The following is a 16,419-nucleotide window of genomic DNA, read 5'->3' on the forward strand; positions in this document are numbered from 1 at the left end:
TAAAGTGTGCAGTAGGCCCTTCAAAGCTAATGGTTGCTTGGGGTGTGGTTTGGATGGCAAGCTGAAAGCAGCAGAATTCTTGATCTCTGCAGTCTTCATCTTTTCCTTACAGGAATTTTTATTTAATTTCACCAACAAAGACCTGAAACTATAAAAATTAGATTCTATAAGCTGTAAGCTACAGTTTGGTATATTTTTTCAACTAAAATCTTCATATTTTCCTGTCAGACTTTCCAGAAGAAGGGATGCTAAAACTACGTTCACAAAGAAAGCTGAGCAATTCCAAGTTCTCCCAGCAAGAAAATCCAATAAGAAAGAAATACGGGCAATCCTTACTACAGTTCAAGACTTGGTGGTTAAAATAGACAAACTAAACTTAAAAGTGGACAATATAAAAGAAGATACCACCAAACAAATAGCCTTATTAAATGATGCCCTTAAACAACAAACTGCCCAGATTGCTGCATTGGAAGATTCTGTAACAGATATAGACTACAGGGTAACAGAAAAAGAGAAAAAGAAACCTTCAGACTCATTCAGATAGATGACATTGCTTACAGAACCAGGAGAAACAACATAAGAATCTATGGCATCCCAGAGCAGATGGAGGGGGACAATATGATTAATTTCCTGACTTCTTGGATTAGCAAATTCTTAAACCTACCTGAAGCACTATCCTTCAGGATAGAAAGGGCACACAGATCTTTAACCACAATTTCTGCATCCAGTAAAAACAGCCATCCAAGATCCATTACTGTAAAATGTATTTCCACTTAAGACAAAGACCTTCTTTTAAGAACTGCCTGGTCTCTTCCTCCTTTAAAAATTGGTGATCAAGTCATTAAGTTTGACAATGACTTTTCATCCCTTACAATGTCCAAAGGAAGAGCATGTGTTCCTCTAATAAAATCATTAAAAAAGAAGGAATCAAAGCACAACTTACATTTCCTGCAAGAATAAGACTATACCTGCCAGAAGGAAAGAAAACTTTTGACTGTCTCAAAGAAACATCCACATTTGTCCAAAAAAAGAACCTTTTAAGTCAACCTGAACCCATGGATTCTTCAATTAATTTAAAAAGACAAGTTTCAAAAAATGAATGGACAGTTAAAGAAAAAAAGAAACTTTAGAGTCAGATGAATATACATAACTTCACATTTCCTGTAAGTTTTAGTTTTCTCCCTTTTAAATAATGTGGAATCACATAATGCTAATTTTATAAGCAACACATATTACTCAGATAATTTAAGTAGATCCAAAACCTTATGCAATGCAATCTACAATTTTTTTACTTTAGCCTCTTTATATATATAGCATTAGTGAAATGGTATAGAACCAGTCATGTATTATATATATTTATACATATTTCTTATATCCCATATTTATTTCTTCATGCATGTGCCTTCCATTTTTGTCTCAGTCCTAGTGGTATAGCATTTAAGCATTACAGAAGAGAGAAATGCTTACTGTGTTACTTTTAAGTATTTTAAAAGAAACATTTTATAATTGCATTTACATTTGCTATACTTAACTGAACTTCTGAAATATGCTCCTTTTAGCTAATATAACTAATAATTGTGTATGGTTGGTATTTTGTAGTCTTTACTTTAAATATCCACCATTTTACAAGTTAAGGCTTCAAAAACAGCTTTTCTACATTGCTCCCAGCTTGTATTAACACCCACAAGCGTTTCTATGCTTAAAAGCTTCACTTTAGTATAAAATTCCAGCCTACTTACTTTTTTGATGGATTTGGCAACTTTTGTGACAAGCTCGAGCTTCTAACTCTTGTGGAACTGTCTGTGACATATTTCCGGAAGTAGCTGTGACCTTTGAACCTGTTTCTTCTCACTGAAATCCAACAGCCAATCGGATTCAAGAATGATAATTTGAATTGTGTTTTCAGTCATTTAATAATTATTTTACCTAAAAACCCTTGTGAGTACCTGTTTTATTACAAATAGGGATTTATTTAATCTGAATTACATTTATAGTTAAACAAGAAATACAAACAATATGTTTCAGATAGTGACAGTATTAAATGCAGATTTTCTCTCTCTGCTTTAATGACATCATAGACCTGTATTTGTTCATAGTTACAAATGATTATTAGGTTTACTTAATTCATTCCATTTAGTTTGTCTAGATAAAGAGTTTCAAGATGTGTAGAGGTTCATGTTTTTAGTTTATATACAGTATAGTGAACTGATTCTTTTCCCTTTTTATGTTTTCAATGTATATACAGTTTCCCTTCTGATTGCTATTAACCTGCAGTAGCTAATAATTCCCACTAGATGTCATGAGAGGGTTAGCTTGTAGCTTCTATGAGAAATATAGTAAGCCTGGATCTAGCTTATCCATGCAGAAAGTTGCTAAAATGTACAGTTTTATTGTTTTTAAACTTAGAGTTTTTAAATTGTTCATAACAGTTTAAAAACTAGCAATTGTCATAATGAATCAAGGAAAACACTTTTCCACTTTACTCACAACAGCAGTCTCTATTAAATGACAACACTTACCATTTTATCTCTAAATGTCAATGGGTTGAACAACCCTATGAAAAGGAGTAGTGTCAACAAATATTTAATTTTACATAAAGCAGATTTTGCATTCATTCAGGAATCTCATTTGTTAACAGAAGACCTAAACAAATTAACTTTTAAAGATTATAAGATCCTGATAAGTTCATACTTCAACCGTAAGAGAAGGGGTGTTTTAATTTTACACAAAAAATCAGGAAATATCTCAGAAATAGTTGACTTATATTCAAACAATGATGGTATGCTTGCTTTAGTTATACTAAAACTAGATAAAAAGATGTACACTTTCATAAATGCCTACTGGATACCAGGTACTGGGACAAAAACTGTGAAAAAACATTTAGACACCATAACATTAAGGTTAATTACTATTAGCTGGTGATTTTAATTGTATCTTGTCCTCCACTGATACTACAAGTTCTAAACCCTTCAAGATGTCCCCTGTTGCCAAGCACTTGAACAATTATATAAAAGAAACCTAATTGAGATTAATTGTATAAACATATTGTCTTCACTGAAATATTCTCACTATTCTTACAGATTTAGCATACAGACCAACATAGACAAAGTCTTAGTAACCAGTTTCTTAATGTTCAAAATAGATAATGCAGTGCTGACATCATGCCCTATGTCTGCCCACAATGCTAAAACCTTCAATGTAACACTTAACACTGACCCCTTAAACTTCTGCCAAAGACTACTTGCTTATCTAGTAACAGTACAAGGATTTAAACAACGGTTTCTAAATTAAATAAATCTTTACCTGGATGTTAATATTAATGGAGAGGTTGCAGATATAATCCTATGGGACACTCTAAAGGTAGTCTTACATGGTAAAGTCAAAAGTTGGTATATAAATAAAAGGAAGGAATGGGATAAAAAACTAGTATACATAAAAAAGAAATTGATAAACTAAAACTAAAACTTACAACAAACAACAAATCTGCATTAATGGACATATGCAAATTGAACAGGGAATATCAGGATATCATGCAGCAATAAATATCAATAAATCTAGAAAAAAATCAGGTTACAGTTTTACTCAACCCTAAGAGTCTACACAGGATTGTGATTAGATCCAAACATTTAAATGAAAGGAATTGTATAAAAAAACTTGTTTACACTAGAAATAATCAGACTATTAAAGAAACAGACTTAAAAAACATCTTATTATGTTTTAAAAAACACTATGAAAATATTAATAATAATAACAATACATCTATAAGCGACAACAAAAGTATAGATGGCTTTCTTGCAAACAATATTCAGAAGAAGTGATCTAAGCACAACATTAACAACATAGATAAACCTTTTTCCTTCAAAAATTTCAAGGAACAAATAGAAAATCTCAAGGCAAAGCACCAGGGCTGGATGTTTTAATCCTGGAATTTTATAAACTTTTACCTGATGATATCTTGAAAATCTTATTCAGTGCATTTCAACAAGTTAAAACTACAACAAATATCCATCCCTCTTGGAAATATTCTATCATTTCTCATATTTTAAAGCCAAATAAAAAACCCAACCTTTGTATACCATACAGACCAATATATTTACTTACCATTGACTATAAGATATTTATGTCTATCTTAGCAGACAGATTAAATAATATTCTTCCAGAATTAATTCATGAACACTAAACTGGTTTTATCAAAAACAAAATGGTACAAGACAATGTTATTAGATTACTTTCCTTACTAGACTTAGCAAATAAAAATGAGCTCTCTATTTTAAGCCTTGACATAGATAAAGCCTTCAACTTAAGTTGGCCACATCTATTTAATGCTCTGCAAAAATACAAGTTCTATTCAGACTTTGTTGGATTAATTAAAAATATATATGAAAAGTCCATATCCTATGTAAAGATTGGATCTTATTTATCTAGCCCATTTGAAATATTAAGAGGTACTAAACAGGGGTGCCCCCTTTCCTCATTACTGTTTGCCCTGGCTATAGAGCCTCTAGCAAATTGTGTTAGGAACAATGACATTGTTAAAGGATATAAAATATCAGATGAATTATCTCCCAAGATACAACTGTTTGCCAATGATCTACTATTAACTTCTAATGATACTGAACATTTAGTAGATCACCTATTACATAATCTAGATTCCTTTGCAAACATTTCTTGTCTAAAATTCAATCACAACAAGACTCAGACACTTCTAATAAATAAAAATTGTTACTAAGAAACTCGGATCAAATAGAGACAGAAACTGTGAGGGTACATATATTAAATATCTAAGTGTCCTTATTGAATCTAATTCTAAAAAAACACTCAAATCTAACTATCAGCAACTTATAAACTCAATTACAAGTTTAATTGATGGTTGGAACAGATTTTTCTTTACATTTGAAGGCAGACTAATTCTAATTAAAATTATATTGTTGCCCAAAATTGTATTTATTAGTCAAGCTGTAGTAATTCCATCTATCAAAATTAAAAAGAAAATAAATATTACTTAACTTCCTTTGGTTCCCCAAAAAACAAGAATTTCTCTTCTATGGCATATCTCAAGCTGGAATGAAGGCGGTATAGTTTCCAAATATTGATTTTTATTTAAATTATGCATCTATTAACATAATGCTGCTTTGAAATAATACTTCTTGTATATCATATTGGACATTAATTCATGAAATCATACTAATAATAACACATTGCTTGAACCATACATTCAAATACATAGAAGCCTTTTTATATGGATCTTAAAAATATACATCCAAAGTGAAAGGTCAAAACTTGTTCTTACACCTCTTACAAGCCAAATATTACTGCTGTTTAAAAAGCTTATATTCTCTAATCAATTAATTAAGAATTTATTAATAATTATTTCTCCTATTGCTTTTACAAATGATTGCTTGATATCTTTTGATACTCAGAAAATGTTAGAATTTAAGAAGAGTGACCTATTATATTGGAATCAGTTTCTTTCATCTAATAATTTAAGTTCTGCAGATTATTTTATTGGCAGATAAAGTTTGCAAAAAGTACACTTGGCTGGACATCCAAATTTGTAAAGATTTTATACATGCTAAGTTTATACTCTCACTAGAGGCATATAATAAAAGTACCTTAAAAATCTTAGATTTTATTTTTATTTTCATTTTATTTCAACAGTTATTAATAGCTCACCCAAGAATACTTCACACATATCTGTCATTCATACAATCCTCAGAAACGATTTTAGCAAAGCGGATGTTTCTTTTTGGAATTATTCAAATGAAGTTAATAAACAAGTATTCTCAGCAAAAAAAAACTTTGTTTACAGTCTGTGAAGGAATGTATATCTTCCTTGTTATGGCATGTATACACATGGAAATTCTTACATAGATGCTTTTTCACCCCACACAGGCTACCAATGATGTACAAGACAGATGAAATGAAATGCTGGAGATGTGGACATCCTGATGCTGACTTGATACATATGGTTATTAATTGTAAAATAATCTCCCCATTTTGGTTAGACTTTAGCTATCTTTGTAAAGCTTTATGGAATGACAACTGCATAATCTTTGACTCACTTATCCTTTTCAATGTTCCTGTTCCTGAAGGCATTCCTAAAAATCAAACATTTTTACTGTGGCCAATCCTCTCTATAGCAAGGAAAATTGTTACTAAAAATTGGAAATCCCATTCTACTCCTGTCTTTAAAACTGAAGATATTCATCTTGCAAAGTATATTTGTAGAAATGAGATTGGTACTATAAAAGGAAGGACTAATAACACAACTCATCATTTAATTTCTTGGATGAAATTGTCTAATCTTTTAGAAAAATATTACATGTTTTCTTATGTGTATTATTTTTCTTAATTGTTATGGACATTGTATATAATTTATTTGTTATTTTCTTGTTATCACATTGTTATGCTATGTTTTTGTATTATAAAATTAATAAAAACATTTTTGAGAAAAAAGCTAATGGTTGCTTTTCTTGTCATCACTTTTGTACATGTGAATGTTCTGAGTCTGTACATGCAGGACTTTAGCTCATTGTATTATAAAACCACTATCGCAGCTTTCACTTTTTTTATTGAATTATCACTTAAGACATAGGCAAACATACAGTAATAGAAAAGAAAACAAACCTTATTAACATTATATACATTATATATCACATATCCATGGCTGGCCTTAGGCATAGGCGAACTAGGCTGTGTGCTAGGGGCCGTGCTTGGTGACCTTGTAAGGCTTAATTTAATTTTATTTATTTGTTTATTTTTTTTAATGTTTAATTAGTGCATTCTCTTCTCCTGGTGTAAGATTTGTTTAAGCAGTTTGCGCTTGATATATTTCCAATATATATATATATATATATATATATATATATATATATATATATATATATATATATATATATTATATATATATATATATATATATATACAGTATATATAATATATGTACTGTATATATATATATATTATATATATATATATATATATATATATATATATACATATTCTGTATATATATATATATATATATATATATATATAAATATGCATTTATATGCTTTGAAAAATATAAATGTGACTTGCCTGAAGTTTATATAGTGCAGCCAGTTTGTTGATAATTTTTAAAATGGCTGCCAGTGTGCCCACAAAAAGAGAGTTCCGCAGAAAGATATTCAATAAATGTTCCCATGCTTCATTAGACAATCATTAATAATCAGCAATCACTTTAAAATTCCCAGATCTCATTCAATCACTTTCACTCCTCCCCATTCTCTGGTGGGTCTAGCAATACAGATTCTATCCCAGCACCAAAAAAGAAGGGACAGCGTGCAATTAATGTCAAGGACAAATAAAATAAATATGTCTGCCACTTAGACATTAAAAAAAAAGTAAATGGTAGAGAGATTGAAGGAAATTTGGAGAAAAATAAAAATAAATAGATCTTTGAAGGAAAAAACAAAAGTCTGTGTAAAATTAATAAAGGACAAAAGGAGCAGAAGAAAAGTAAAAACACATTGGAGATAGAATTAGCAGTTAAAAGGGTAAAGTGGATCATCATGTGATGTGCTGAATTGTAAAATTAATAATGATGAGGGTATTACAGTCTGGAGTAAAGGTGTATAACAAGTTCAGGTTGGTTGCAACAGAATGCATGATGATGTTCGGAGAGGTGATGAAGGTATAAGAAGTGTTTGTTAGGATAGAATGAACTTGATGAAGGGAGTACAGCAGAGAAAAGTTAGGTATACTTGTGCAGAGTATGATGAGTGTATGAATAGCATTTTAGTGGTGACTGTGGTTTTTAATATAAACACAATAACTGTAGAGAGGACTTTTATTTTGTGGTTATTACAGTGAATTTTTTGGTATTTAAAAGGTGACTAGTGTTTTTAATAAAAACACAAAAAGTGAGACCTGCAATAAAAAGTTCTGCAAGAAGTATTAGTATGCAGTGCAGTTTAATCTTTTACACATGTGAATACTTTTACACAGAGATCTTGTACTGCTACTAGATTTTCAGTTACTCTAATCCATTACCATTGCATGACTTACCAAATCTTAGTTTTTGAGAATATCAAGAAGAGTGGAGATGTTGAAAAGATTTATTAGTTGTTTTGTTTATTTCTTGTTAGTTGTGCTATTGTTTGTTTCAGCCTGCTTTGACAGATGGCACAAAATGCCTGTTTGTTTACTCACAATGGTGTTCATTGGATGGTGCTGATGGTGGTGGACCAACCAAAACCTGTAGATTGTAATCTTCCTTCAGATTCTCCAAATTAAGTGCTACAACAATCTTGTTAAAACTTAAAAAAGAGTCTGATGTAGTCTCTTATTTACAAAAAAATCATTTACTGGATATTTTTTTTCTTGAATTAAACTTTGAAACAATCATTTTAGATTTGTAATTTTCTTTGTAATTATCATCAGTACAACATTACATAAATTGCTGAATTCCTGCCTTCACTTAAATCTCACTCATTTTGAACATTATTCTGCATGCATTGTTCCCACAATTTCCATTTATTTCTACATAATCTGTTCCTTCCCTTTTCTAAAGATCCATCTTCCAGTTCTTTTATTTCTTTTAGAATATTGAATATCTCAAATACAATTAGTTGCTTTTTTTGACAACCAATATAATTATACTTAATAAGGCCTTACTATGTCTAGACAGTTCAGATCCTGTTTCATAGCTCAAATAAATTATATCCTTAGTTATAGCTGTTTGATCACCCAATATTTCTGACAGAGTACTCTGCAGGGAGTTTTTAAAATTTGTTAACTCATTACACTCCTAAAACATGTTCTCAGTTATTTCTTTATTCCATATCACACCTCCAACATTTGCTATCAATCTGAGGAAAAATTATTTGACATCTGCCTAAGATATAAAAGTACCTGTGTGAACACTTCCAAGCAAAGATCATAAAGCTTCTGGACTTTGTTGCACACTTGGGTGCCATACATATGTCCTTCCACTGTTCTCTTGTAAACTTCCCAATCTTTTCTAACATTCTGTGACTGATTATTATAATTATCACTTAATATTATATATGCCCTAAAAAGTATCTATTTCTCAACAGCAGCTCCTATTCTAGATTCAACTAAAACCTCTACCAGAACAGGTCTTTCAATTAAAATTCCCCCATCCCTTTCACTTTGCTTATACTCTTGATATCAATCCCTGGTAGGGAAGTGAGTCTCTAGCTTGCAGTCAAAAGGTCCTATTATTGAAGTCACATCTTCCATACCAATTATTTTCATAAGTGTCTTCAGCAATCTATCCTTTTTTGTTGTATTTTCCCTTCTAGGTCCACCTGATATAGCCTTGATATTGCAAATCATGTTCCAGTCACCATCTACAAGCAATATTCCCTGGTGAAAACTGATTACTTCTCCCCAAACTTTTTTAAGCTCCATAATAGCAGCTTTTGGTAGAATATAAATACATGCCAGTATAATCCTCCCCCTTTTTTCTTCTTCCATTACTATTGGAGCCCCTCCAGCAATTAGTATAATTACTCCTGTTTTCCTTTGTCCCTGAGATTTTGCTGAATATCCATCTTGAAATCCTTTCTGTGTCAAATTCATATGCTCATTTCTTTCCATTGTGCCTCCTGAAGCATTGCTATTTGTACTCTTCATTTCTTAATGTAATTCAGTACTCTTTACTTTTTGTCTGTAGCTCTAAGGACATTTATATTTAAAGAGAATATGGATAGCATAGCCATTATGATAAACCGTTATTGTTCCCACCTGTTATATATTATTTGAATGTGTATTTATAACTTTTGTGTTTTACACACACACACACACACACACACACACACACACACACACACACACACACACACACACTTACACACACACATGCACACACATGCACACACATGCACACACACGCACATACACACGCACATACACACGCACACACGCAAACACACACAAAGACACACAAACACACTAATGTCTGGCAGGCTAATCTTTTATACTTGCTGTTTCTTCTCATTTTCATTTGAAGCCACGTCATGTTTTTCAAGACTTTGTTTTAATGAAAACCCTCAAACAAAAAAAAATATATATTTTCAAAACACCCCATCCCCTATTAACTTAGAACAAACACACAACACATGTACATCTTTAAAACATGAAGCTTAACCATTCAGATAGGAATAATTTTCCAAAATTGTCTGCTACACTCACAGGTATTACCTAACCTGAAATTAAAGTTACCCATGCTAAAGAACATGCTACAGCCTGTGCTCCCACTTACACTGATTGCTGACTATTCTTTTCATATCTCCATTCCCCTCCCAGATTTGAAAAACAGCTTGTATGCTTTTAAGAAACAGTAACTTTTTGCCCTAAGAAAAACTACACTGTCTATCTTTAAATAAAACTAAATTGTACTCTGCTCTATTAAATGAATTAAAGTATTAAGTCTACTAGGAAGGCTGCTATCTTTAATTCACTTCCCATAATTTCAAACTTTATTTTTCCTTGAACTGATTGGCATTGTACCTTTAAATTTTGCACTTCTCTCAGCAAAGAATGCTCAGAACTCTCAAGATTAATTCCTTGCACCCACAGACAGCTTGTCTCCATAGAAAACTAAAGCAAGCAATAGCACAAAAAAAAAAAAAAAACAAACAAAAACAAAACAAACAAACAAACAAACAAAAAACACAAAGCCATCCAGGACACCACAGATCAATTTAATAAATATATGATACTACAAAAATCCAAGCTTTCGTGAAAATACTTTTTCAAGTATTATTTACACACTGCACAAAACTACTTTACCATATATACCATGCAGTTTATACCATTAAATGCTTTATACAGATACTAGTAAGAACAAAAATTACAATTTATAGTTACTCCCCCCTTTAGTGTCCATCTAATCATTAATAACATAAAGTGGGGTATATGCTTTACAGTCCACCCACAAGTTTAACAAAGTCAATAAAAGTGTATCTTTTTCAGTCACTTTTTCTTGCAAATCCATATGTCACACAATTGATTCTTTATAGTCTCCCATTTATTCACTAATTTCAGAGTTACTAATCTTTTTCCTGTTCATCTCCATCTCACATTACCAGACTTTGGTTCAAATCCAAAGTAGTCCCGATTTTTCTCATCATCTCTTGTTTCTGTCTCTCAAGCAATTTCAGTTGGAACATTGGAAAAAGTTTTATTGGTAAAGTCTCTCTATGAAATTTACTGTCAGACAAATGAGTAGCAGAGTCCACTTCTACTTGCTGGCTCACTTTTTGTTGGATAAACTTTTTTTCTGTTTCCTCCTTAGCCTATTCTGCATCAAAAATGTATTTAATCCTCCAGTAAAAATACTTTGAAGACAGCTGGATACTTCAGCTTGAATCTTGAACCTGCCTTTTGACATTCCCTGATGGCTGGGATAAATTTGCTTCTCTTCTGCCTGGTGTACAGTGAATGATTATTTTCTAGAAACACTTCAGTTTTAAAGTATATCCACTGGAAAATGGTGACTAGTCTACATTTTAAAACTGCAGTTTAGGTAATGAATGAAGTAATAAAAGCCTTGAAATTCAGTAGTGTGTGTGTGTGTGTGTGTGTGTGTGTGTGTGTGTGTGTGTGTGTGTGTGTGTGTGTGTGTGTGTGTGTGTGTGTGCATGTGTGGTGCTTTGGAAACAGTTGAAAGTACTAATATACAGAAGTAAACAACAACATTTCTATATTGTGTGGCTGCTCTTTAACAAGCAATGACGGTCTGCTGGGAAACTGTTCTGGCAGGAAAATGAACCATGTGTTAGAAAAAAAAACAAGTAAGTGGAAATCTTTGGAGTGGAAAAGAAAATTGAATTTCAGATTGTAGAGCTTATAGCTTTATAATGTACTGAGAAGAATCTTAACAAGCTGTCAAGACAAAATTCTGAGTATCGTACGTTGCAGAAAAAAAATGATTACTTACAAAAATCAAACATTTTTTTGTTTGTGAATTGTCTTGTAAAGCAGGTTGGAATCACTGTCTATTAATACTTTCTGAACAGATCTATGTTGCTTTTGAAGTGTTGAAGAAAACTTTGCAGACTTTACTTGTTGAGAAGTCAATGCAGTTAAGAAATAAAACAAAGAAGTGTGCAGTGCGTGGAAACCACTGACAAATGGTAAAACTGTATAGTACATTAAATCTTATTAGGTGCTGTCTGTTGTAAAGTGTGTAATGTTATGCAGCACCAAATCATACTAAATGCTGTCTTTGACAAAATGTGTATCTTTATACAACCGCATTTTACAAAGTGCTGTCTGTAGTCAAGTGTATCTTTATACACTACTAAACTGTACTAGGTTCTGTCTGAACAGCAGTAAGAAACCTCAGGTAAAGTATATTGGGCAGCTAATTACAACTCAAATCTTTGTGAGTACTGAATTGTTAATATTGAGGAACTAGTATACCTACAAGGAAATGTACCCTATGTCTGGATAGAGATTTATTCTAGCATGAGAAGTGGGCTTTTGTGGCAAAGAATTTTTTTATCGGTGTTATACTAAAGACTTGCAACAAAAAGGAGGTGCATGTGATGAAATTCATTTATCAAAATTCTGGTAGTATTTTGAGGAACAAATGTTGTTGAAAGGTGCTCACTCAAAAGTAAAAACATCTGGCATGGAAAAGGGGGGTTACTGATGTGTAAAACAAGAAAGAGGTTCTAAGCCTAAAAACTAAAATCCTATATCAGGGTAAATGTTGTTTTACTACTGTGCATTGAAAAAAAACATTGTGTGCTAACCTGCTAAAACTGAGGATGAATTGCCTGTATTTAAGAAAAAAATGAGAGACAAAATAGAAGAATAATACCTTTGCTGTTAAAATAAAAGGTGAGCAAATGTTAAGCTATGCTGAAATACAGAGAAAACGTGGTGCTGGTTAAACAAGTCAGGTTATAGGCAGTGTTTTAGTGCAGCAGAATGAGTGTGCTTTGCATCAGAATATTTCCAATAAGAAACAGTAAGTGGATACTTTGCAGTCTATTGTTGTAGCCATGCAAAGCAAACCCTTACTTGAAAGTGATTACTCTAGTTTAAAAGAATCTAAAAAAGTTTGAAAAGATTATATAGAAGAACAGAACTTAGTGTATTATTAATAAAATAGAAGATGTATTAAAAGCAATGGAGTATGTTACAGGAAATATGCTTGTGAAAACAAGGACAGCCAAGAGAAAGAGAAAATAAATGCTGTATAACTCTGCAAAATGAAGTTAGAGCATCAGCTGAGAGTGGAGAAATGGTAAGGTAGCCAGGATGCACTGTCTTTAAGCAGAGTGAATTAATAACAAATTTGGAACATATAGCTTCTGAAAATATTCACAAAATGACAAAGAGTTTAGCAAAAGATATAGCAAAATAAAACAGGCAGACCAACCAATGACTTGAATAAAAGGCCCCGTGAAATTTCAGTACGAGCAGGAAAGTGAAACACAAAGGTACAACTGAAAAGTTTAAAACAAGTGTTACCACAAGCCAGAGTTAATAGAGCAAAGTGATCTAGTATTAAAATTTACACTATAAAAGAAAAGTCAGTGTCAGACTCAAGCAGATGTATATTAATAGAGTAAAAAAGGAAAATTTGGCAGGAGCTGTCAAATATTAAAACTGCCTTGTTTAGTGGAAAAGTAAAGTATCAGAATATGCAAGCTGAGAATGAGTTGCCTAAGGCACATCTTCAAGAAACTAAAAACAAACTCAAGACCTGTGCACATAAGAATTCTGAATGTATAAATGAAAGTAAACAATTGGCAGGAAATTGGAAGGACCTCAATAAGGGCATATTCAAAGATGTATGGAAAAGCAATACCAACAACTTAAATGCACTTAATCATCCATCAGCTGGAATAAAAAATCCTGAAAAGAAAAGCCTTATTTGTATGCTCCAGGAAGAAAAGAGAAAGTTGCATTACAAATTTAATGAATACTATAATTCTTTTCTCACGTTAAGCAGCAAATGTAAATATCTGGGAGCTGAAAATAAAATCCAGGGCAAATCTTTGAAAGAAGCAAATAGTAAATTAAAACTAAATGTGTCATACTAGTGTAAGAAGCCTTTTTTTGTGGTGTCTTTCAGCTTTTCCTGGTTAGGGGTCGCCACAGTTGAACTCTGGTCCACTAATGATTGGCAGTAGATTTTTAAGTGCCGAGTTGCCAGCTCTGACGCACAACCTTCAACTAAGGTACGCCCATTCACGCATGTCTCCACACAGAAGACGCTCTAGCTGAGAATCGAACAGGACAGCGTCTTACTGTGAGGTGACAACGCTGCTGCAGCACCACCACCGCAAGTCTACAAAAGGAAAATTATTTCCTCATACAACAGGGAAAGCTTCACACTAGGATGAGAGTGGTAACTAATACAGAGAACAGCAAAGGTATCAGGAGTCTAAATGTCATAGAAACAACTGAACACAACTGTGAAGACCAGATAAGCATACTTTGCAAGATTATAGACCAAGCAACTGCAGGACTTTAAACTACAGAAACAAACCCAAATCAAACTGGAAGACTGCCAAGAGCTTTAGAAGTACTTTCTGCTGAATATAATTGAGCTATGCATTCTAAGTAAACTCACCACCTGTTTAATGGCAAATCACTGTCAGCAAACAAGCTAGCTACAACAACCTATAGAATAAAGGGGCAAGATTATGACATTTTTAGAAACTGCCAATACTGACACAGATAAATTTTGGAGTACAAAATTGTGAATAAGTGGCACTTCATCGTGTGATGTCTAAGTGAAAATATAGTATGTAGCTTCTGACTGTTATGAAAACACATAAGATGATGATATCAGAATAAATCCCAACACAGATAGTTTTCAGGCTGTTAGCAGTCAAGACCTGGCATTGGATTCAAGAAATATTAATATAATAAAAACATATCCCATGAATCTACTGCTGCTGATGATATACTAACAATGTAATCTTGGATTAACCTGATAGCCAAAGGCACCTGTGGTTCTGTAATTATCAGTTTATTATCAGACTGTATCCAAACTGAAGAGCTACCAGACAAAGAAAGCATCCTATGCCAAGGGATTGTAGGATAGCTGAGGTGCGATCTGGCTGACCAGTAGTACTTACCTCCACAGGTCTGTGCTGGGGGGTGCATATGGTACAGTACCCCTTTGCAATTGTTCTGGGGTATGTGAAGCTCAGTGTAGGAGAATGATTCCACACAGTTGCTGAAAGGTGGAGGAGGCCACATACCTTTTTTGTAAATGGAAGGGCTAAAGAAAGACAAAAGTGCCAATGCTAGAGAGAGAGAGAGAGAGAGAGAGAGAGAGAGAGATGTGAGCTGCTATTGTAGCACAAACAGCCAGTGTTGAAGACAGAGGCAGATAGAACCTTGGAGTTCAGACCCTGACTTGAAAAGACACATAGGCTGAGGGTCTATACATGGAAGAGTACAAGATGAAAGACACAAGGCCACTGGGAAGCAATGGAGTTGACAAGCCAGGTGTTATTCTTTTTTTTTTTTTTTATGGTCCAGATTACCATGAAGACTCTGAATTCATGTTCAACAGCATCATGTTATTAGGACTTGTGCTGGACTTAAACTTGCTGTGAAGTTAGATTTGAGATGCTGAACTAAAGCTGAATGTTTTACTGTAAAGACTGCAGTCTCAGATGCATTCTGTATAAGTTGATAAGATGTGTTAAAGTGGGTTAAAGGTGGAAATATTTCCCTTAGTGGGCAATTGACTAGAAAGGCTTGCGGTACTGAATTTAAACTGGTAAATGAAGCTAACCATGTGTTTTAATGGTGTTAATTTCATAATAAATTTTTCTGTCTATCTAGGTATCTACCTAGTTGGAGTCTTTCATTTAGGTAAGTGAGATAGCCTGTTCTCTGAATTAATGACAATGTCATTTAAGTTTGCAGCAGCATATGAGAGGGGTTCAATAACTTATCTATCAGCCTTTTAAAGATGACTGGAGCTCCACGAGGCCAAATGGCAACACTGTGCACTGAAATAGATCACCAGAAGTTACAAAAGCTGTGTTTTTTTAATTTGGCAGAGGCGCTAAATGGTGCCTGTTAGCATCCCTTTTTCAAGTCTAGTGTTGCCCAGTATCTTGTCTTCCCTATGTTCCTTATCAACTCATGAATTCTGGGCAAGGGATTGCTATCAAACTTTGAAAAGCCATTCAGTTTAGTGAAGCCATTACAGAACATAACACTTCCATCAGGTTTAGGGACCAACACTAGTACTGTGCTGCTCCAGTCACTCTGTGATGCTTCTATCAGTTCTAGATTCTTCTCTCACTGATTTTTGCAGCTCTGGAATTCCATAAAGATTCATTCATGATGATGTCTCTATATTATGTTCCATTAGTTTAGTCATCCAAGACATTTCTGAGAAACTCCCTTATTTCTTAATGCAAT

The sequence above is a fragment of the Protopterus annectens genome, chromosome 5.part1 (assembly GCF_019279795.1).
Source record: "Protopterus annectens isolate FY-2018-M chromosome 5.part1, PAN1.0, whole genome shotgun sequence".
In the NCBI taxonomy this organism is placed as follows: Eukaryota; Metazoa; Chordata; order Ceratodontiformes; family Protopteridae; genus Protopterus; species Protopterus annectens.